We start from the raw sequence: 23,456 nt of genomic DNA, 5'->3' as shown, positions 1-23,456 counted from the left end.
TTTCTTTCTGGCAGGGAGAGGGGATTATGCTCCCTGCAATTGCTCTTTTTCTAGCTGATGGATGGGTCAGTTTGCTCTCCCCCTTGGCTTGAACTCATTCCTGGGAAGCAGGAGGTGCAGCTTTCCTAACTGTTAGAGTAGTACGACAATGGAACCAGTTACTTAAGGAGGTGGTGGGCTCTTCCACTCTAGAGGCATTCAAGAGGCAGCTGGACAACCATCTGTCAGGGATGCTTTAAGGTGGATTCCTGCATTGAGCAGGTGGTTGGACTCGATGGCCTTATAGGCCCTTTCCAACTCTACTCTTCCATGAGTGTATGAAAGTGGCCTTCAGTCTCCTGGCTGACAGCAGAAGCCAGAGTGTGGCTTCAGCCATCTTCAGACTTCTTTTCCTCTTCAGCCTTAGGCAGCACTACCTATTGTGACTTTCCCTTTAAACCTGCTCTACTGCCAATACATTAGATTAGGGCCTCACTTCCATCCCAGTAATTTGACCCGTGGCTGCTTGTATAAGTCCTGATTCCAAAACGAATCTTGGAAATGGCAAGAATGACAAGTGTGTTGAATGGTGGCAAAACAAAAGGCCTCACAGCATCAGCAAAGCTATTAGCCACCATTATCATAGTTCTGGCTTGGCAGTACGCTTGCCTCCTTTTTCCCACAGCTGGTGAAATTGCTATTTAGGACCGAGTGAAAGCAGATTATTTTGGCAGATCGTTGGGCACTGGTGAAACGTCTGCTCCAATTAATTTCATGAGCCTCGATCTTGATGCAAGAGGGAAGATTGACTGCAGCACCTTGGGTTACTGTCTGTTTGTATCTATTTCCTGAATCTGGTATTTTACACACATACAATTACAAAAAACGAAATGAAATGAATGAGACAAAGTGATATAAACTGCCCAGAGAGCTTTGGCTGTGGGGCGGTATATAAATGTAATTAAATAAAATAAATAAATAAATAAATAAATATGTAGAAACCAAGCTGTATTCATAACATAGGGGTGGTAAAGACTTAAAAACTACACTTCAATTATTTAACTTTTTTGACAGCTGATTTCTATAAAAATATTGTAAGGATTTTTCAGTAAGCTTGTTAAACCTCTCAGACGATGTCCAGATGTCCTGTTTTTTTTTATCAGTTTCTAATTAACTGTCCTGCACTCTCATGAATATAAGTAGGTATTTACTGCCCGGGGTCATAGATGTAGAAAGTCCCACACATCATACGATGTCAATTTTTCAAAGAGGACCACCCCAATTTCATAACCGTAACTGCAGGTTTAAAAACTTTTCAATTGAACAGCCTAACACACATTATTAATAAACCTTGAAAAATTATTCCGATACTGATGGTGGTTCCCCCAAAATGAGAACTTTTCTTATGGAGTGCCCATGTGGTAACAGAACATACACAGACAAGTGTTGATTCTCCTTCTTGCCTGTGTATCTGTTCTGGAGCTCCTTCTACAGAGGTGGGGAAGCTCAGCCTCAGAGATCAAGCCTGGCCCTTCTGGGGTCCTAACTTAGCCCTCTGGTGTTTGACAGATGGCCATTCCCCCTTCCCCAAGCTCCACCCTCTTTCCCTCAACCACTGATTCTTTGGTTGTTTCTTGGCTTTTGTGCATTTTTTGAAATGCCTTTCATAAGACTTAGTTATGTTGGCAGTAAGAGCATTAAGCTACAATATGTTCTTTTTTAAAAAAGCCCCTCTACCCATTCTTCCCTTTGGCCCCGCCCACTTTAGCTTCAGCCCCACCCACCAATGGAATGCATCCCTGAAGAGCTTCTCCAAAATGGAATTTGGCCTTTGGGCTGAAAGAGGCCAGTCTTCTACCCATGTTCTGCTAGATTGCCTGTGTACACATCTTACGCATTCAGGCAGCCACGTCTGAAAATTCTTCCTGCAAAGGTACACCAATGCTGTCACATCCACGGTTGCTGGAATCTGACTAAGAGCCAAATTAGACATGATGGCAACAGCCCCACCACTTTGAATGCAAGTATGCCCTAATCATGTATGGAGCAGGCTTTACACCTATTTTGGCGTTTATGTAACATTAACAAGGGAAAAAAGGAAAGGAACCTCTCGTGCAAGCACTTGAGTCATTGCTGACTCCTACTAACAGGGACTGGCTGGCGAGACCACATTACGCCAGTCCTTTTATTGGCTGCCAGTCCAGGTCCGGGCCCGATTCAAAGTGCTGGTATTGACATTTAAAGCCCTAAACGGTTTGGGGCCAGGTTTTTTGAAGGAACGCCTCCTCCCATATGTACCTGCTCGGACCTTAAGATCATCTTCAGAGGCCCTTCTCCGCGAGCCCCTACCAAAGGAAGTGAGGCAGGTGGCTACTAGGAGGAGGGTCTTCTCAGCTGTGGCACCACGGTTGTGGAATGAGCTCCCCAGAGAGGTCTGCCTGGCGCCTAAACTGTACTCTTTCCGTCGCCAACTAAAGACATTTTTATTCTCTCTGTATTTTAACACTTAATTTTAACTTAAATTTAAATATTACTATTCTAACTCTATATATCTTATATCAATTTTGCTGCATGGTTTTATCCTGGTTGTGCTTTTTATACTGTATTTTGTATTTGTGATTTTAACCTGTTGGTTGTTTTATTATGGTTTTAATTTTTGTGAACCGCCCAGAGAGCTTCGGCTATTGGGCGGTATAAAAATGAAATAAATAAATAAATAAATAAATATTGGCAGAATTTGTAGTGGAGTGGTTCGCCATTGCCTTCCCTAGTCGCAGTTACCTTTCCCCCAGCTAGCTGGGTACTCATTTTACTGACCTCGGAAGGATGGAAGGCTGAGTCGACCTGAGCCGGCTGCCTGAGAACTAGCTTCTGCTGGGATCGAACTCAGGCCGTGGGGAGAGTTTCAGCAGCAGTAACTGCCGCTTACCACTCTGCGCCACACAAGGCTTAACAAAAGAAGAGTGAAAAACACATATGTCTGCAAAAGAGGAAGACTTTCAGGAAGGAAAAGTGCCCCAGGGTTCAATGGTTGCATCACACCCTTTCTTCAAGATGTTCGAGGCTTATCTTACTTGAAGGGCTGCTTATCCTGCACCGGCCTGTCCACTCTCCGAGGTCAGCATTTGTAGAAATACTATCAATGATTACTAGTCCTGATGGTTATATGCTAGCTCTAGTATCAGAGGCAGTATGCTTATGTATTCCAGTTGCTGGGGAACTTGGGCAGGATGGTGCTGTTGCACTCATGTTCTGCTTGTGGGTTTCTCCAGCTGGTTGGCCACTACGTGAACTAGTTGAGGCTGCTGACTCCTATTTCGGTGGGGCTGTAAATCCATTCTGGTTTTCAGTCAGAACCAGCCAGAACTCTAAGAGAGCTATCCAAAGTGTTGTACCTATTTTGGGGATTGGACTCAGCACCTTGGATTGCTCCTTAGAGTTCTGGCTGGTTCTGACTGAAAACCAGAATGGATTCACAGTCTCACCAAAATCGGTACTACCAGTCTGATCCAACATGGCTCTTCTTATGTTCTTATCTGCAAGTTGGATTAATAGAAATTCGAGCCATTGCAGAATTCCTATGAACTAGGCAAGAAGTTTACTCACTCTATGACTGAAAGAAAGTAGGGGGAAAGGGTGCCCTGAAGGCTTTGTAAGCATGTTGGATTTTATTCATTTCATGTATTATATTTCTATACCACCCCATAGCTGGAGCTCTCTGGGCAGTTCACAAAGATCAAAAACCATTAAACAAATACATAGTTGTACTAAGCACTGCTCTAATATTGTATGTATGTATGGGTGTGTAACACAGTAACACAACAACACACACAGCGAATTAACCACAAAAGGAATCCTTAAAAAACAAACAACACTTCCCCAAAGTTAAAAAGTATTCCTTTACACTATACAGAGTAAGCTAGTTTACACTTGCATATATTTTCTCAATAAACTGTCATGTTGCAGGTTTCTTACCAAGGGGCATCTCTACGATGTATTCCATTTTTATACAAATTTCCCCAAAAACATAGGGGTGTGAGTACTCCCCCCCCCTAAAAAATTTAAAGAGTCCGTTCACACAGCCCCTATACTTCTGAAATGTTGCAGGCTACTTCCCATGGAGCAATCTTGTGATGCATGTCATTTTCATACAAATTGCCAACAAAAGTATATGAAGGGGATAAATAAATCCCTTTTTAAGAAAGCCCCAGACATTAAAGATTTCCCTTTCACAGAAATCCTTGCACCTATCTGTCTGAAGCTTGGCTGTCCTTATCCTATCAGAAAAGGCAAGTATGCCTACAAATTTTATCCAATTATGCCAAGAAATAAAAAAAATTATGGACAATTCCTCTTTCAGAAAAACCAACATTTAAAGGCTACTTACCCAAAACCATGCACCTATTGTCTGAAATTTGGTGAGCTTCATTCACTTATAAGAGACTAATATACCTGCAAATTTCATCTGATTCTGTCATAAAGCAAAAAATTGGTTGATTCCCCTGTTATCGTCAATAAAAGTCATATTTAGTATAGATGATTAGAGTATTTGACTGAGATTTGAGATATTTGGCTTCGAATCCCCACTTTACCATGAAGCTCAGTGGTGACTTTGAATCAGTTACTGCCTCTCAGCCTAATCTACCTCACAGGGTTGTTGGGTGTATAACTGGAGAGGAGGAGGGCCACGGAAGAGGGAAAAGGCTGGGATATATAATAGTGCTGCTGCTGCTGCTGCTGCTGCTACTTTGGATTTTCTGAAACAAAGATTTGATTTAGCCTCCAAAGCAGGCAGGCTCCAAATTGGTTCAAGCTGAACTGGCCTTTTCTGAAGCCCCAAACAGAATCTTGTCTTTGGTGCACATCCCCAATATTTCACTCATGCCTAAGACAGGAATAAGTTCTGCCAGCCAACGTGTCATTGTTTTATTAACATACTTTTTGCTGGGCTGGCTTCAGGCTCGTCGGAGCTATGTTGTTGTTTTTACAGAAACTCTGAGGTTCACTACTCCGAGCCAGGTGCAAAATAGTGAGTGAGTGTGCGTCCGCGCACGTGGTAGCGGAGAGTGGTGGCTGTGAAGTCAATCACCTATTGAACCCCCTGGGTAATATGCTGTATATTCAAACACAAATCTACATTCAAGTTACTACAGATCAGGGATTCTAATACAACTAATCAAAGTGGCCAGAAGAGTTGCACTAAGTCAACCAATTAATATTGCCATTTTACAAGTGAAGAACACTTGAGTTCAAGATATTTTATTTATTTATTTATTTATTTGTGACTTTTGATTATTTATTTATGTGTGACTTTTGGCCCAAACAGGACCCTCAAGGTGACTTACAATTAAAGTGATTAGCAGAAGTCCAGCCATTGCAAAGTTTTTTTGTTATTATTATTTTAAATAAAACCTTCATTTGCCCTTGTTATTATTAAACTATTTGGAGTCGGAGACCCTTGTTGGTCTCCTTCAAATTGTCTAGAGATCTACCAGTGGTCCTAGTTCTATCTTCTGCCCATCCCTGATTTGGAGGGAGGATCAGCCCTTTCGCTTCATGATTCTGGAATGTTTGCTGTGTCTAGGGTGACCATATGGAAAGGAAGACAGAGGTCCAATATCCTTAACAGTTGTATAGAACAGGGAATTTTTGCAAGTGTTATTTTTATGCATGCAGCACCTGGTGAAATTCCCTCTTCATCACAACAGTTAAAGCTGCAGGAGCCCTGCCTTCTTTTGTATCTGGTCACTCTAGGCAGGCTTTTCCAGCATTGACTGTTGTGATGAAGAGGGAATTTCACCAAGTGCCGCATGTATACAAATGACACCTGCTGAAATTCTCTTTCCTATTCAACTGTTAAAGATACAGGAGCCCTGACCTCCTTTCCATATGATCACCCCTAGCTGTGTCAAATTTTGTGCCACAATGAAAGGGATTTTGCAGTTACTGTTCATATGAAATCTTGGGAGCAGAGAAGAAATAGCAGTTGGCAGAATTATTAACTGTCATACTTGGCATCCTTCCTTCCAAACAATGATAATAACATGCAAAATTAAGTTCTTTAAGAAAAAGTTAGTTTAGTCTGTTTAGTCTAGTTTACATTTTTTAAAACAAAAATCTGAATGCTGGTCTGTCATGGAACTAAACCTACTACACCACAAGTGTTTAGTAGATAGACAAACAAAAGTTCACTCATTGAACCTTGGAGTTTAATTCATTTCTTGTACACACTTTATGTAGGAACAGCTTCTTGCCAAGTTTTTTCCATTTCTCCCCCCACCATTACACAGGACCAAGTTTGTGGTGGGTTTGATTTCTTTCCTCCCCTCCAAATGCTTAACAAAGACCAAAACAAAAAGCAAAAAAGAGTAGTGACAGCTTATGAATTTATAGGGTTCTGCTTTTCCTTAAATGCAATTGTGAGTTTAGGTAAATGCTAAACTTGCAATATAGTAAAAATTATTAAAGTTCAATGACTAGAAAGGAAATTTAGTCCACTGTTCTAAGAGGTAAAGTGCTCTGGAAGTCCTCCTGCAAGTTTGAATGAACAAGGTACTAATTACCAGGTGCTAAGGACAACAGATTAATCACATTTGATCATTTGGTTTGCTTATCTGATATAAATTCATTTGAATGGCTCTTGCATAATATGGCCTGTAGCCTTAATTTACAGTGCAGTAACACAGCTTCAACCATATTTTAATGTGGAAGTGGAAAACCTCTGGCCCAGGGCCCCAGTCTTCTCCCCTCGACTTGCCCAGAAGGCCGTGCCACCTTCCCCCTGGCCCCATCACGTTTTCCCCAACCACTGATTATTTGGTGGCATTTCCCACCCCATTCTAAAGGGTTGAGATGCCTCTCCTAAGGCTTAGTTACTAGCAGTAAGAGCTTCAAGGTAAAATAGGCTAATGTTTTGGCCCCTCCCCTTTCACCTTCAGTCCCGCCCACCAGCAATGCAGCTCCAAGAGCGTCTCTGGAATGGAATTGGGTCCTCAATGTGAAAGGAACTCAACACTCCTGTTCTAAGCCTAGAATGTAGCCCATTAAGCTAATGTGGGTTGTGTGTGGTAAAGTGTCGACTCAACTGCAGCTGGAGAAGGGAACAGGGGTATACAATATCAGCCTGTATGAATGACATGCAGGAAGAAGGTTTTTGATTCACCAAGTCTGCCATATATACAAAAATGTATAGGATTGATGGAAGGCCAACTGAGATACTGAGCTCTGAGGAAGAGTGCAAAATATCATTATTCTGATTCCTATATTTATTTATTTTTAATTTCCCTAGCTGCTCATCATAACAGGGCCTTTGCCTTCCTGCATTACAAGTTGAGATGGCTGAACCTACATTTCTCCTCTACATTCAATTTTTTTTTTTTTAAAAAAAAAATCATGTTCTTTCTCTCCCAAATATGATCTTTGCAAATTTTGGTAAATCCTTATAAAAAATGATCTGAGACTATATTCTCAGCCAAATTCAATAGTTACAGCTATTCCCAGCATGGAGAGGACAATGATGTACCTGTCTGCTGTATAGGTGTTAAAGAAAAAAGTGGTGGCAGCCCTAGTTAAGCACTAACTCAGTTGAATACACTGGGATTCAAATGCAGACTTTTAATAGCTAAACACCCATAGCCCTGAGCCTGGATAGATGAAAATGTCAATTTCATCTTCTCCTGCATTCATTTCCCCCACCCCACCCCACCCCACCCCACCCCACCTAATCTCAAGATCTTTTCTGTCTCGAATATAGAGAACTTCACAAATTTGGGTAAATTCCTATCAAAACCAATATGAAATAAATTTCTCACCCATTCCTAGTGACTGAGAAACCATGCTCATGTTTCTTATTGCGGTGAAATGTATACTGAGAACTCTGTGGAACCTAACATAAAAAGCATTGCTAGCGTTATGGGTTTCAAGTATAAGATGAATGCCCCCGAGAAAGTGAAATTCACAGATGTTCAGGTGCACAATTGTCACCTTTGATAATTTGCTTTACTATCTAATTGAACTCATTTGAGTTGTTCTTGGAAGATCAGCCTGACTTTGAGGCAATGTGAACTTCATGGATCAGCCAGCAAATTGGGAGGGCAGTGGAGCCCCTCTTCTGCCCGGGTGCCCCTCCTTCTGCCACCCACCCACCCACTGCTAGCCCCATATCCTTGAATCAAAGAAAAAGCCAGGTGCTGGCCAAATGTTGAGCATCCAGCCAGTGGTTGCTAGTGGCTGGTTTTCCAATGTGCTCTCCAGAACCACCCATAATGTCTTACTCTGAGGAATGACCACTTCCTCAGAGCAAGGTCTGAATGTTCCACAGAGCCCTGTTGGAGTACCTCCAGCTGGTTTCCTGCAGTGCTAAGTGCTGTTTACAATTAAACATTGTTTGCCTTAGCAGTAAAGTGGTGTTGGTGTGCCATGGCTGGCTGGTGAGAAAACAGCAGCAACTGAAGGGGCATGGTGGTAGTAGTGATGGCGGCAGCAGCAGCAGCAGCAGGGACAGTGCAGTAGTGATGGTGGTAGCAATGAGCAGCCCTTCAGGCAGCAGATGGGTGGAAGGTGATCCGCCATGCCTCCTGATTGGCTGCCTGAGCTCATGGTAGGGTTGGCCCTGAAGGCAATAAAAAAAAGCTTTAAAGGCATCATTGAGATAAAATGGCAAAGGTACACAACTCAATTTAGCCCAAAGCCCCATTACTCAATCAACAAAATTTATTTTTATTTTTTTTAATTTTATTTATTACATTCTTATACCGCCCAATAGCCAAAGCTCTCTGGGCGGTTCACAAAAATTAAAACCATAATAAAACAACCGACAGGTTAAAAATATAAGAGTTTTCATTAAGTGCTATAAAAGATCTGCTGTGGCTTCCCTAGAGAGAGAGAAATTACATGGATGCCTCCACTAAGTAAACTCTGCTTGTTATGGTTGTAGATCTGACATGCATGGGAGTTGAATTCAGATTTGGGCTTTATGCGTGGGCCTAAGAAAATTTGGCTGCCATTCTATACATTCTTGCCTGGTAGTTACAGATCTTACTTGAATGTAATAGGTCTTACTTTTGAGTAGACATGTTTAGGATTGGACTGTTATAATATTAGCTATTAAAAAGGACAGGATAGAGATTATGGCAATGGCAATTCCCTTAAGGTCTAATATGTTAATATCTGTGTTTTCAGTAGCTTTTCCAGTTTCTATCCATTCTCCATTCATCCAGAAATCCTTATTGTAAAGAAAGTATTATGTCACTCTGCTATTCCACTTATTACACAGATTTTTAATCTCTTCACTTTCCCTAGGTTTTATAGTTTTAGAAATGGGATTAAGCTCCCTTTATGTCGACAGACAAATTAAAGGACATAAATTATCCCCTTAATCTGCTGTTCAGCATATTAACAAACACAAGCTAATTTCAATGACCCATGTAATAGCTGTACCAAAATGTTATGGGTGGTTTCCCATCCCAGATGAGAACGATTAAAAACTACAAGGGATCCTTTAAAAACAAAACAAAAAACCTATTAATAGTTGAGGTTTCCGCCCCCCTCTTTTTTAAAGTAATGTATTCTGTGCATAACAGCGGCTGGCGTCAGAAGTCACAGTAATATGCATTCCAGTTTCCCCTCAATCAGCCACAGTTAAAAAATTGATGGCTGGCTCTCCAGGGCCCTTGTCCTCCTTCTTGGCTGCTGTCTCCCACACTGCTGTTGTAACAGTGCCCCTTTTTTTCACTGCAGAAGAATGCAGGACATTCAAGATATTCCAAGCAGTATCCTTGATGTCTGGACTTTCCTGAGAATGTTTCGCACCACAGTTATTGCTTACTGTTAATGTTCATACCTTGAGCTGTTTGTCTTGGCAAGAGAGACTGTTTTGCTAGCCGGGTGGACACAGGCTCAAGCGGCCTTTGCTGTGAACTTGAGAAGAATCACCGTGCCATCTATCATGTCCTGGCCAACAGAGCCATCCAGCTGATGGCACCATGCGGTGCGAAAAGACTGAAAAAGCTTGTCTCCTTCTCGCTGTCTCTGATCTCCAAAGGGGACTATGAAGGGAGGCTTAAGACATAGCATAGAAGACAGCTTGGAAATCCGTGACGAAGGGAAGGCATTCTCTTGGCCCTGTGTATATGTAAGAGACAGAACACAGTGCACACTATGGAACTGATTTTTCAGATAGGCGAACAAAATGATTAATGATGTTGTACGCAGGACTAAATTTCCAGCCCCACTCGCTCCTGTACCTTGCCACCAAAAATAAGGCCTGTCAGAAGATCAGAAACAGCAACTTGGGTTGTCCATTCTTTAACGTCACAACAGCTGGCCATGTATCAAAATACCCTCAACAGACATTTAACATCGTAAAAGCTGATCAGGATTTTTTTAAAAATGAATAAAGCCCCTTTCTTTCTTATTCATGACCTTGATCGCTAGTGAAGCTGGTTATAGGGGGATATAGATACTTTAAGAATCACCAAGTACTGGTAATGTACCTATTTATTGCAGTAAGAGAGACACCTAGCAAACGGGGAGAGGTTTGGAAAGTTCACATTTGAACAATTGGTTCATTTCATGTTTTTCATTTATTATATTTCTTTACTGTGCTATACACAAAGCTCTTTGAGCAGTTTACAAAGATTAAAAACCTTAAGAATGCAATATAGCACATACTATAACAACTATTTAGATGCAAACATATAGACCCACCCCCCACCCCACCTATATATATCTAAACAATTTTAACAATCGAGAATAAGTAATCCCAGGACCCAATTAAAAACTAGGGATGTGCCCCTCTCCGATTAGAATCGGAGAATCAGAAGCAAATTGGCCTGCTCCGCCTTGCCCAGAGGCGGAGTAGAAGTGGACCGCAGACCCTTAGAAGCAAGGCGAAGAGAAGCGCCCATAGGCGGAGCGCTTCTCTTTCTGCGGAGCGCTCCGATCGCCATTTTGAAAAATTTCGCCCATAGGATTGCATTGCGGAAAAGAATAGGGGATAACTGTGTTGTTTTTTAAGCTATCTTTCTGAAACTTCTTGTGCTTAGAGAGTCGTGGCTGGGGGTCATTTTGAGCCTACTCTCAGCTCTCTGCGTGGTGCGGTTCGCTTGCTATAATTTTTGGAAAAATCAGGTAAAAAAAACTGGGACAGAGGGTAAACCGGCGGGGTTTTTTTGTTTTTGTTTTTTCTTTGTAGCGATGACAGGCACATTCAACTCCTAATCCTGATGAGAATTGATCACCTCATGAAACATCCTCCAATCCCAGCATTGGAGGGGGGGACTAAGGCAGAGCCACCCTGAGAACTTTCAGATTTCAGTGTCTTTGTGGGTTGTCGTTCGTAGGGAGAGGAGTTAGTTAGGTGCTGCTGCTGTGTTTGTTGGAGGAGATAGATTAGGATTTAGTGTGTGTGTGTGTTTGCTTCTTTCTTACTTTTTGCTTAGTTTGCTCTGTGTTTTTCCCTTACTTTGATTTAATATAAACTTTATTTTTAAATTTTGGAGTGTTTGTTTGTTTGGTTCCCCCCTTTCCTCTCTTAAAGCCTGACTGTGTTTCATCTTCCTTCTTTCTTCTATATATATATATATATATATATATATATATATACAAAAAAATACCAAAAAAAATTATTCTCTATTTCTTCTCTCTCTCTCTCTGTGTGTGTGTGTGTGTGTGTTACTTGGACTGTGTGTGTGACTGTGTTATTGTGTGAGTGTGCTGTGTGCACTGCTTGTTAAGTGCAAAACAGCCAGTTTGAGCATTTCACATACACACTTGTCCCATTTCCCTAAATACATATTAGTATTAGCATTAGTATTATATTATTATACATATTATACATATTATTATTATTATTATTATATTATTATTATACATATTGCTGCACTTCCTTGTGCCCCCACAAATGTCTGCTGCCTGCCTGCCTTCCCTCCCTCCTCCCCTGTCCGCCTCGCAGGGATGGTTTGTGTGTGTCTTGCTTTGACTCAGGGGATAAGTCCTTCCTGCGCTCACTTAGACTTTTGGAAGTTCCAAATCAATTTTTCAAGTGTGGAAGAAGATTCATATAGGTTTATTTACTCCCCAATTCATGGCATTGAAATGGCCGCATTGAGCTGTCTGCAGCTTTAAATCCCTGAGATACTGGGGTGTCCGATTTTCATAAATTCCCCAAAAAATCAGGGGATGATGGGATTGGCTTGAGTCTTGGCATGCATGTGTATCCATGGATAATCTATCATGGTGCCGAGTTTGAGGTTTCTAACGTGAAAATTGACGGAGATATCGAAAGGGGTGTGAATTGGGGTTATGGGTGGTGCATTAGAGGTTAAAGCCCCGCCAAAAATCAGGGGATGATGGGATTTGCTTGAAACTTGGCATGAATGTGGATCTAGATGGCATCTGTGAGGGTGCCCACTTCCAATTTTTTTATCTGTCAAAATGTCAAAGAAAAGTCCATGTCTGAAAATGGGGTGTCCGATTTTCAAAAATTCCCCCCAAATCAGGAGATGCTTGGATTGGCTTGAGTCTTGGCATGCGTGTGTATACATCCATGAGGTGTCATGGTGCCAAACTTTAGGTTTCTAACTTTAACAGAAAAAAGTTGTATACTTTTTTGGATTTCAATACAAGCCTATGGGGGGGAAAAGCGGAGCTCCGATCTGGATCCGAAGCTCCGGAGCGGAGCGGACTATAGGCGGAGTGGGGCGGAGCGAAGCGGCCCGATCCGCAAATTGCGGATCTGGAAGAGAAGTGGATCGGGGGGTCCGTGCACATCCTTATTAAAAACCTTATCACATGCTGCCAAATGCCTAAGAGTACCAAAAGATGTTAATTCTAGGTAGGCCTCATGGGCAGATCATTCCAAAATGGAGGGGCCACCACTAAGAAGGCCCTCTCCTTTGTTGCCACCTTTTGAGCCTCCCTTAGACAAAGCACCTGGAGGAGGTCGTTAGATGCTGAATGTAGTTTACTAGAAGGTTCATGCCAGGAGAGGTTGGAAAGAATTTGGAACAACTTACATGTGGTTAATTATGTGTCTAGTGAGGTTCTGAGAGGGATGAGAAAGGATCCATAAAATTAATGATTATTTCTTAAGCTGGAACAGTTTTAACATTTAACACGGGTGTGTGTGTGGCCCTCTAGATGTTGTGGTACTGCAACTCACATCATACCTCACCATTGTTATGTTGGCTAGGACTGAGCGGAGCTGCAGTCCATCAACATCTGGAGGGCCACACATTCACCACCTCTGGTTTTGTTAAGAGAATGAACATAATTACTATTTTCTTTCACATTAAGCATATGAGGGATCGCCTTCATGTCCTGCTTGTGGTCTTCTGGATGCTGCACTAGATAAGCCTTTGGTCTGATCCAGAAGGTTCTTCTTCTGAAATAATTTTTAATTTTCAAAGAATTGTTAAATGTGCTTCTCCATAACGTCGTCATATATACTCATCTTGAGCTTTAGGCTGCGTTTCAGTCTGTTTCAGTCTGATCCCAGGATAGAGAATCTGCAGCTCACTACCTAATTTGATGCAGTCCATGGTGTGTCCTCTTTCTGGTCCAGGGGCACAGCTAGCTTTGAGGGGCTCCCAGGCAAGTTGCTTTCCCGGGGCTGCTGTCTTAAATTCATGGGGTCATTTGGGGGCTCTTAGATCCCCAGGGCCCCGGATGTGCAGCCTGACCCCAGCTGTGACACAGTCCTTCTCAGCCAATTGGCAAGAAAAAGGAAGCATGGCTGCAGAGTCCCACCATGCCACAGCCTGTCTTCCTCGCTTCTCAGTTGTTCCCTGCTGCTCAACTAAGCAGCGAAGGAGGGTGGAAAATTTCCATTAGGACCATGAGGGAGAGTTGGCTTGATTTTGAGTTAAAGCTAACCAGTTTTGTCTGGTTTGGACAACATGAGAAGTTGTGGTTCATCAAAAAGAGAAGACAAAAATGGAAAGCTTTCAAACTCTTCCCTACAGCTGCACCAGAGGAGGAGAGGGGAGTGGGGAGCACACAAGACTGGGATGGGGGAGGCTAAGCTCATTCCTGTCATGATAAACCAATGGCTGCATTTGGCTGTAATACAAAACCATGGTTTAGCATAAGAACATGGGAAGGTCCCTTATACTGAGTGGTCCATCTAGCTGTGTATCGTCAACACTGACTGGCAGTTGCTCTCCAGGGTTCCAGGCAGGAGTTTTTTCTGCCCTACCTGGAGATGTGCCATCTACATGCAAAGCAGGTGCTTTACCCCTGAGGTATGTCCCTCTCCTTTACAAGGATCGGCCACAGTGAGCCTTGGTCTCATTCACGCCTTGTGGCTCTTCTGGCGCAGCCACAAGGATGGTTTTGGAACCTTTTGCTTCTGCTCTAGACAGACTGGAGCTTGTTGTGACATCCAAACCTGGCCAAACTTCAGTTTGTCGTAACTATGACTAGTGGAAACAAGCCAACTTCAACCCATTGTTTATGAAGCTGGCTTGCCTTCACAAATGTAATTAAGATTAACCGCAGTTTAGGGTCAGATATGCTAAATTGTGGTTACTCTCAACTGGAAGTGGCAGCTTTCAATGTAACCACGCTAGAGGAGGGGAAGAGGAGGAGTACACAAACCCAAAGGTTCACTGCAGTTCATCTTCATAACGTAGTTTAGTGTTCCATGTGAACCAAGCCAATTACTCTGTCACAGAGTTGTGCTAGAAAGACATTAGGAACTATTCTGAACTTTACTGGGAGTGCATTAAATAGCCAGGAGAACATGAATAGTCAGGACCCGGCCCTTTTGTGCCTTCAAGACTATTGTGAGTACGCCAGTTATCAAACATTTTGACCTTCTGTCGCAAAATCAACACCTCATAGAATTAAAGAATAGCAGAGTTGGAAAGGGCCTACAAGGCCATCTAGTCCAACCCCCTGCTCAATGCAGGAATCCACCCTAAAGCATCCCTGACAGATGGTTGTCCAGCTGCCTCTTGAATGCCTGTAGTGTGGGAGAGCCCACGACCTCCCTAGGTAACTGATTCCATTGTCGTACTGCTCTAACGGTCAGGAAGTTTGACCAAGATGTGGAACAGGTTTATCAATGCCAGAAACACTTATAATACTCAATTAACAATGGTGTGAGACAACTGATGACAATTCTCTTTTTTGTTTCAAAGTGATGGAAGAAATAACTAGAGGACACTGTATGATGTCAACAGTAAGCATATTAACTAGAATGAAGCTGCAATCCTGAACAGATTTTCTGGGAAGTAAGTCCCCTTGAACTCAACAGTGCTTGGATCTTAAGATCCATATTGATGATCGAGCTGTAAGTCAGATTTATGCTAGAGCAGCAGAAGATGTGTTGTTCCTTTGGAGAAAATAAACAAGGCTTTCCGGTTAGAAGGATCTCTGGAATGTATACACCCCAACAATCTGGTCAGTCTTCTCCATGGGATCCACAGCTTGTATGACCACAGCCTGGTCACCTTTCCCTTTCTTTTTAGACTCCCAGACGGCACCACAATTGTCTAACACAAACCTCATGGGCCATAGAAATTTCATTTCATAGTGTCCTTTGGGGCTTCTTACACAGCTGTCTGGGATCAGTGCTTTGTATCTGTGACTTAGAGTTGGCAAAGATTCCAAGCAGGCTACCAGAAACACAACAGAAAAATGCACATTTCTCTTTTTGATAGCAATGAAAACGAAACCATTTCCACAATGTGTGACTCCTCAAGCCAAATGCAACCCACTGACCACATATGGGAGCTCAGTAATTCTTTGCTTATGCTATCTCCATGGGTCTTCTAAAATAGATCAAGCTATCCACCAATCTTACATTAATAAAGCAGCAAAACGTTCATATTCCTGTCTGATCAGGAGAAACATTTTCTGTCTGGAGCCTCTAATAGTAATGTTGGGTACTTTATTCTTAGATAAAGCCGCCTGTTTTCTCTAGGGGATTCCTTTCCTAATCACAAAAGCATGAAGAAGAGGCAAGGTGCTTTACACCAGATTTCTTGAGTAGTTATTTATTTTATTTATTATTGCATTTATATCCCACTTTTTTTTCTCCAAGGAACCCAAGGCGGTGTACATAATCCTCCTCCTCTCCATTTTATCCTCACAACAACAACCCTGTGAGGTAGGCTGGGCTGAGAGTCTGTGATTGTCCCAAAGTCTCCCAGTGGGTTTCCATAGCCAAGTGGGGACTAGAACCCGGATCTCCCGACTCCCAGTCCAACATTTTAGCCACTACACCACACTGACTCTCATGCATCTAGATCAATTTAGCATTGGACCCAGACCTCCTCCAAACCCTGTGCCAATCCCAAATTGATCCATTTTGCTTCCTTCTGAGTCCTGCCCATGGCCTCCCTGAGCAACCAGGCAGTGGCACCTCCTTCTTGCCACTAGTTTTGTATGGGCCTGAGCAAGAGGCAAATGAATAAACAGGCTGCAGTGATGAAGAGGAGGAGTAAGTTAAAGTGAGACTTGTAAGTGGGCCTCTTTTGGTGGTGTGAGACCTTAGCATACCCTTGATGCTGACCCTGTGCTGTGAAGCAGGGGAATTGCATCTCCAGTGCTTCCTGCTGTAGCTGGGTGCTGCTGAGGATGCAGCCTCAACCTGACACTCAATGATTTCTGCTGTTCTTCCATGTTGCCCATTTTGCCTTTGGTAAGCTTAGGAAAAGGGGTGGCAGGGCAGCCTCTAGGCACTTGTCATGCTCCCAATGACCTCACTGGGAACATGATGGGGCTTAGAGACTTTGCCAGTTCAGAATGGGGCTCCTTTTAAATTAGATTAATTTATGGCGTCTAGCAGACGTCCTCCAAATTAATCTGATCTGAATGGCCTCATTCTAAAATGGATTGGGGAGGGGGGCTGGCCATCACTAATCCCCAGTGCAGAGCCTAGAACTTGGCATCTATGACATAAAATATGGCTGCATTTCCACCAGTCTTCTCTCCCATATGTCTCTTTCAATATCTCCTGAACTCCACTCAATGAATCTGTTGAACTTTCAACAAAGATCTATCCAGACATAGAGATTAGTAAAGCCTTCGAATTAGCTTCAGGTTAGCTGAAAGCTGGACCTGCCAAATAGTCTTTTTAACTCTCCTAATGCCAATGGAAAATCAGCCTGACTGCCAAGGTTTGTTCAGCAAATGGGCACTAATAAACTTGGAGCTGTTATAGGATTTTATGTTTGAGGTGAACCCATTAGCCAACTGTGTTTTATTTGGCTTCTGAACAAATTTAGATTGATTTCTGTGCAAGCAAGATAACTTAAACAACTCTCCTTCCAAACACCATCATTACAGGCATGTTAGAAAGCCTTGGATGGGCCTGAAATAAAACATATATTATTGTTTTATTGCTTATGGAGAAGAATGTGTATTGGGAAGAATGCTTCATGCTGTCCACTTTGAAAGAGGCAGCTGGTTAAAACGGGATGAAATAGAGCATCTTTACCCAACTTGGTACCCTCCAGATGTATCAAGGCTACAACCTCCATCATCCTCAGCCAGAATGCCCAATGGCCAGGCTAGTTGAGGGTTATGGGAATTGGAATCCAAACAAATCTGGAAGGCACCAGGTTGGGAAAAGGTCAAGTTTAGAAACTGATGTTCTGGCTGAATAATTTTCTTCAGATGATAGTGGGTTCTTTAAAAAAAAGCTGGCCATGTTGGGATTTTTGGTTTCCAAAGTTCAGTTCCCACAAGTTTATTCTAGGAATCCAAGAGCACATTGACATGTTGTGTCTGACACCCAAGTAGACTATGTTTAAATTCTTTCCGCATTATAATTTCCGTAATGGGAGTGACCTGTTGCTTCCAACAGATATGTGGCAACCAGGACTCCCACTTAAATTTGCTATTATTACTTATTTTGGTTGGAATGTTGGGTTACAAGGGTCAAGAAAGAACCACCCCCCTCAAATTCTTCAGAGCTTATTGGATTTTACTACCCTTTTGACAAAGTCAGCATGCATTGCAATTGTGATTGCGATCTGTATCTTTCAGGAGTAGCATTCTCATAGTAGCATTCTGTTTCCTTGCAATAGCTTGCATTACGTTGCTTTTGGTGCCAAAACACAAAAGGAAACTGTATTCTCATAACAGTAGCCTGTGTTAAACAGCAGTATTCTCATATCCAAGCAAAACAATATGATCCTACATACGCCAATTGTAAGGTTTTGGGGTTTGTGGAACTTTGATTTTTGGCAATAGCTGACAGTAGTGGAAAGGAAGGAACAAGTAGAAGCAATCATAAAGGGGTTGGCAAGATATACACTAGAAGGAGTGGAAGGGCAGGACATGCAGACATCTTGTCTCTTGAGTCATTGTAGCCTTATACAGGCTCAATCGATTTCTAAATCTCCAGTGGACTGTTTCTAATGTTAGTCCTACTTAGAGCAGACCCACTGAAATGAATGGGACTTCAGTTAGACTAACATTGGATGCAGCCCATTGGATGCAACCTGGTGGGTCCTGCCCAAACATTTCCAGATTTTTCTTCGTAACTATACAGTTGAGGAACTTTGCTTAATCAAAAGCAGTGATTCAAAAGGGGGGATCTACACTACTGCGTTTAAAGCGCTTTGAAAATGTTTTGAAACCTGTATATGCAGTGTGTCCTGTGCCCCAACAGTTGTCAAAACTGTTATAAAGCGCTTTAAAGCAGTAGTGTAGATCCCCCCCACGACTGTTTTACCAGATAGCTATATGCTGTGTTGTGCAGTTATGTCTACAAATTCTATGTATTCAGGGCAAATTTATGCAAAGTGATAACTTTGTGTAGAAAAGGATTTTGGGATGGATCTAGGATCTGCCTTCTGTGAGAGGAAGGTCTGTGCTCATGGAAGGCCCCTCTGCCTGATTTTGAGGGATTCCACCCCACCCACCTCATCCCATTCAGCTCCTGACTCTTTGTGTAGCATTTTTAGGGAGCTAAAGGGGTTGCCATGGGAAGGAGGAGGTGGGAACATCCACTTCTACCAGCACAGTTGATCCAGTGGAGATCTGGAGCCAACCTCATAATAAGGTAGAGTAGTCCAGGTAGGCTCAGGGTGGGTGGGGCACTGGACAAAATCATCTTCCAGTCTGAAAACTGCCTGTGGACCACCAATTGGTTACCTTTATCTGTCCTAGTTCATTGGCATTGCACCACCTTCTTGACTAAACAACTGAAAATGGAATGATAACTACCGAAAGAGGTGGCAGTTTCACTGTGAATGTCCTGATCAGCACATGACAAAATCAACTGTTTAAAAACGAGGCCAGCTTTGCATGTTCCCCTTCCTTCCATCTTCTTTTTGATGCTGAAGCTTTTCTTGAGGTATATTTAAGGAAGGCATAGCTCAAGTCTAGTTTCTGTATAAAATATATCTGGCACAAGATTAGTTATAAGTCTTTGAAACTATCCGTTTGAATGACTTTGTCATTAGGAAAGAATTTAGTGGCTTTACATTTAATATAGACTAATGGTTTCTAGAGGATATTTGGGCAGCAAATAAGTTTAAACAGCCTCAAGAGAAGTCTGAATGACGCACAACCACCAAAGCACCTGAGACAGTACATCTTTTACTGCAGTGTTTAAGACTATCCATTATTTATTTTCATGTTGCCTGCACATGTTTGAATTGGTTCCCTAGGTGTATATTAAAAAAATGTCATTCATCCACTCCCATGTTTTAGCCATTCCTGCTCACTAAACCTCATAGTAAACTATCTTGACTTCATGATATCTTAAAACATTGAGGACTGACAGATGAAGGGCTTCAAACATCATGCAATTCAGTAAGTAAGGCCAGATTTTTAATTGGTTGCCCTAGCTTCCCCTTCCTTTCCTTGTTATTAACTCATTAGCAGGTAAAACATGACACAGTCCAGGGATGGTCCTAACTTCAGGCAGCAGATGCTTGGGGGTGGAGAGTGGCCAGGTGACCGGGGAGAGGTGGTGGACTTCCAATCTGGGCCTCTTTTGTATGTGGAGTGAGTGTGTGTGTGTGTGTGTGTGTGTGTGTGTGTGTGTGTGACCTCAGGCAGCAAAGTGTCATGGGCCAGCTCTGACACATCGATATATAAAGCTGCATATTTGCAATGAATAGTGTCATTGTTAACCATTGTCATCATCTATCATTTCCAGTGGTGGAGCTAGGTAATTTTAGACCCTGGATGTAATGATTTTATGGGAGAAGGGGAGGTTCCCTTTTGATGACCACGTGTATTATTTCAATAGTGAAGCACACAGCTAACATTTCTAATGTTATAAAAATGCAATAAATAATAACATTTCTCTTCTTCCCCTTCAACCACAATTCCATGCTCTCCTATTCATTTCTTTTATTATATTTCTATACTATCCCATAGCCAAAGCGCTCTGGGTAGTCACAAAACACACACACACACTAAATTATACAGTGTGCAAAACCATTTTATAAAAACATATAAACAAACAGCATGCACACAGACAACATATATCTAAAAGAACTTTTCGACAGTCAAAGACAATCCAAGACAATCCTAAAACAATGGCTTCTATGTTCATGGTATGTAAGAACAACAGCAATAAAACTGTTTGCCAGCCTTGAATTAAAAACAAAAACAAAATCTGAGTATATGCCATATTGCATTATAAACTCACTTAAATCATAGCACCACTATGACTGCAAGTATAAAATGGAGTTTTCTTCTGAGGCCCTCAGTGCCTGCCACTCTCTGGGTGGCCATTTCAGACCCCTCTGGGGTGGCTGGCTGCACCACTGTCCATTTCTATGGAACTAGAATAGTACAGAGTGATAGTGAATGCCAGTCGGTCAGCTTCTTCTAAGCTGAAAGTATCTGATTGCACTGTAACTTGGCTAATAAAGAGAAGTAACAAGCTTGAAATTGAAATTGAAACAAAAATAGGAGCTACTCAGAAGTTCCACAAGAAGGACCTGTAGGCAATTAGCTTTCTGCGCTATAAATGCACCCCTCCTCCTCATGGTCTGCACACCTTCCCTCAACATTACACATCTGTTCACTCTGAATGCTGCTACAGTGCATGGTCCCAGCACATAAAGCACAATACTTTGTATGAGAGAAAATGGAGTTCATCCCACAGATATGGCTAGTGTTACGGCTGCCATTGCTGTGTGACATGGAGTGACATCCGATCCCCATTGGATATTGTTTGGGAGGCGATAGCAACAACATTTTCTTTCCATGTCCACACCACTTTGCTGAACAATTAGTTTCAGTTTTGAAAATGATTAATATTCTGAATTTTTGAAGGTCCAGTTTCCTTAGCAACCATCACCAGCTCAGGGAGCACTCAACACCAGAAAGACAGTCTTTTGCCATCCACCTCGTAGCAGAGTGCCACCATTTTGTGTACCTTTGTTTACCTTTTTTACTTTTTTCATTCTTTGGTTCCTTCCTTTTTTATTTTGGCCTTCTGGGAGAGGAGGCTCCCAGAAGGCCAAAATAGACATTACTTAATATATAATGTCTGTGGCTAGGAGAAATACCTTTTATTCATTTTTACTATAGAGTGATGCAGGGCCCTGAAATCAGATCTTAAAAGCCCTCTTAGACTCCTCCTTGCGAGAGTCCTGATCCAAATTGGATGCTTTGCATTTACTCTAGAGTAAAAACAAAAACAAAACAAAAAGATCTTGAGTTGGATCCAGATTTACTCTGGATCAGCTGGGATTGGGAAGTGGATTTCCTGCCCCCCTTCCCACATCACTCCCTCCAGCCCCCCTAAAAATGCTACACAGACAGTCTGGAGAGCCTGCTGAATGGAGTGATCTATGAGGGGGTTCCCCAAAAATCAGACAAAGGGATATTCCTCTTTGTTTCATGGAAAGTCCCTTGGGCCCTCTTGTGGAAGCTGGCTCCAACTTGTACTTGTTAGATACAGATTTAAAGTGATGCCTCATTTGGCCCACACTGGGGAAAAATGTGAATTGGGCCTTATTGTCATTGAAAGTAACATATGTCACTGTTACTCATTGGTTCTAAGGCAGCAAAAGCATGTTTTGATTATGGTTTAGAAAGGTCCCAAGAATCACATTTCCAAAAGTAGCTGGGTTTGTAATATCATAAACCAAAGGAAGATGTCCCTAATTTGTCAAGGTGGGACATATTCCACAGACAGTGAGGTCTCTGGCTTCTGCGCTCTTCACACAGAAGTCTGTGAGCAATGAGAGGAGGTCCTTAGTCAGGAATTCAAAGTCAAATGGAAGCACATGGCTCCAGAACATTTGCAAGTATTACAAGAGAGGCCACATTTCAGTTGTATATAGGACATATACCAAGCATTTGTCCTGTTCATCAGTGAAGCTGGGGTTAGGGTAGGGAAGGGAGGATGAAAGATACCCTACATGTATGCTGCTGGTATTTTCTGGAGTAGGGAAATATTGAATGGGAAAAGTGCTGGGTGCTGCTGCTGCCTCCTCATTGCTACTTCTCTGCCCCAATCTCTCCTGCCCAAAATGGACCCAAGGCATTTTGCTGCCTGAGGCAAAGGACAAGATGGCACCACTTCCATTCCGCAAACAGAAGCCAACTGGACTGGTTGCTTTCTTCAACACTGGCACCAGGATAGGATCCTCCACTAGGGTGACCATCTTTGGGAAACCAAAAAAGAGGACACCTAGTGTGTGTGTGTGTGTGTGTGGAAGCAGCTTTCTGAGTCCTGCAGAAAGTACGTTATTCCCCTGCCACCTTAAAGAACCCGATTGGAGTGGAGGAGGGGAAAGGATTTCATTCTGCACCACCACCATCCACTCCAATTGGGGCCTTTTCTATAATGTCCACGAATGACCCACTTTCCCCTTTAAGACCTCAATTGGAGCTCGGGGTGGGGGAATGATGTGCCTCAAGAAAGCATGTCATTCCCTCCAGTCATGCTAATGGCAGCCTTAAAGGGGAAGGTGTGTCATTCCAGGACATTATTGAAAATTATAGAAAATCCCCCCTGACACCATGGAAAGAACAAAAACCAGGACAAATCCGGGGAAATCCTGACAGTTGGTCACCCTACCTCCACCATACCTTGAGAGCAGCAGGCTAGGTTAGGGGGTCCTCCAAGAGAGTGGGATGGTCAGGCTTTAAAGAAAGATTGATACCATTGTTTCCTTTTCTTTTTACCCAAGAGGTATTGTGTCTGTGGATCCCTTTCTGCACCCTTCAGGGGCACTCTAGGGTGAGGTGGGAAACTTGTGGCTTTCCAGAAGTTTTGGGATACAACACCCATCATCCTGCACCATTGGCTATGTTAGCTAGGGCTGATGGGAATTATAGGCCAAAACATCTGGGGGCCAGAAGTTGCCCACCCTTTTGTGAAGTTTTAACACATCAACAGAAAGTTCACTCTCCACAAAGGAGGTGTAGCAAACTCTCAAGATATGAAGCATTTTGTGAGGAGACTCTACAATTCATCTAAGTTGCTGAGTCTAAGTTATTGTGTTAAAATGTGGATTATGAGCTGGTTTTATGAAATAGGAGAGACT

This window comes from Elgaria multicarinata, chromosome 7 (assembly GCF_023053635.1).
Source record: "Elgaria multicarinata webbii isolate HBS135686 ecotype San Diego chromosome 7, rElgMul1.1.pri, whole genome shotgun sequence".
Classification (NCBI taxonomy): Eukaryota; Metazoa; Chordata; class Lepidosauria; order Squamata; family Anguidae; genus Elgaria; species Elgaria multicarinata.
This window is presented reverse-complemented; position numbering follows the sequence as displayed.